Source organism: Suncus etruscus, chromosome 6, assembly GCF_024139225.1.
Source record: "Suncus etruscus isolate mSunEtr1 chromosome 6, mSunEtr1.pri.cur, whole genome shotgun sequence".
NCBI classification, from domain to species: Eukaryota; Metazoa; Chordata; class Mammalia; order Eulipotyphla; family Soricidae; genus Suncus; species Suncus etruscus.
The window spans coordinates 42,238,765-42,240,239 of record NC_064853.1 but is presented as its reverse complement, the minus strand read 5'-3'; the positions used below and the strand labels follow the sequence as shown (position 1 = coordinate 42,240,239).

Here is a 1,475-nt window from a genome sequence, read left to right as displayed (position 1 = left end):
AAATAGTAGGCCATTTCCCTTGCATGCACTAACTTAGGACAGACCCGCGGTTCTATCCTCTAGCATCCTATATGGTCTCCCAAGCCAGGAGCGATTTCTGAGCTCATAGCCACCTCAAAACAGCTTTCCCTGCCATTCACCAAATCTAAAATAGGTCTCCCCAGGGACAGGGAGAAAGGCCTATACTTTTTCTTTGTGCTCAAAAGACCATATATAGCAGTGGTCCTCAAACTATGGCCAGCAGGCCACATATTGTATTTGTATCTGTTTTGTTTCTTCACTGCAGAATAAGATATATGCAGTTAATAATTCGTTCATAAGTTTTGTTTTTACTATAGTCAGACCCTCCAATGGTCTGAGGGACAGTGAACTGGCCCCCTGTTTTAAAAAGTTTGAGGACCCCTGATATATAGGATGCTAGAGATCAAATCTTGGTTAGCAGCACACAGGCAAGTGCTTTTACCCACTGTACTATCTCTTCATAAAGACAATTTTTTTGTTTGTTTGAAAGCTTTACCCTTCAATTGTAAATACACTTTTTTTATTTTTTTAAATATGTGAATTATTTATTTTTAATTTTGGAACACAACAAATTTGCATGTCATTCTTTTTTTTTTTTTTTTTTTTTTTTTTTTTTTTTTTTTGGTTTTTGGGCCACACCCGGCGATGCTCAGGGGCTACTCCTGGCTGTCTGTTCAGAAATAGCTCACGGCAGGCACGGGGGACCATATGGGACACCGGGATTCGAACCAACCACCTTTGGTCCTGGATCGGCTGCTTGCAAAGCAAACACCGCTGCGCTATCTCTCCGGGCCTGCATGTCATTCTTGTGCAGGGGCCATGCTAATCTTCTCTATATAGTTTAATTTTAGTATGTGTTGCTGAAGCGAGCACTGGGTATTTTTTTGTTTGTTTGTTTTTGGGCCACACTCAGTGGCGCTCAGGGGTTACTCCTTCCTCTAGCTCAGAAATTGCTCTGGCTGGCTCTGGCGACCATATGGGATACCGGAGATTGAGTCTGGAGGGCTGTGTGCAGAGCAAACGCCCTTCCTGCTGTGCTGTCACTCTGGTCCACGTTTTGGGTATTATTAACATACCTTTTTTTTTTATCCCACAAATGAGTGCAATCATTTTATGTCCATCCCTCTCCCTGATTCATTTCATTCAGCATAATACTCTCCATATCCATCTGTCTGTGTATAAGTAAATTTCATTACTTCATTTTTCCTAATAACTGCATAGTATTTCATTGTGTATAGTTTCCAAGATTTTTTTTTTTTTTTGGTTTTTGGTTTTTGGGCCTCACCCGACAGCACTCAGGGTTTACTCCTGTCTCTGTGCTCAGAAATCACTCCTGGCAGGCTCAGGGGACCATATGGAATGGTGGGGATCGAACCCAGGTCTGTCCCGTGCCATCTGCCTGCAAGACAAATGCCCTCCTGCTGAGCTATCACTCTGGCCCCTGTTCCAAGATT

At 42.7% G+C, this 1,475-nt stretch overlaps 1 non-coding gene across 1 annotated transcript; it reads right to left on the bottom strand.

Moving 5' to 3' along the window:
• Positions 1-789: 789 nt before the first annotated feature.
• LOC126012386 (U6 spliceosomal RNA) lies at positions 790-894 on the bottom strand. Its single transcript, XR_007496878.1, has one exon. It is a non-coding gene; the product is annotated as a U6 spliceosomal RNA (small nuclear RNA).
• Between the last annotated feature and the right edge of the window lie 581 nt (positions 895-1,475).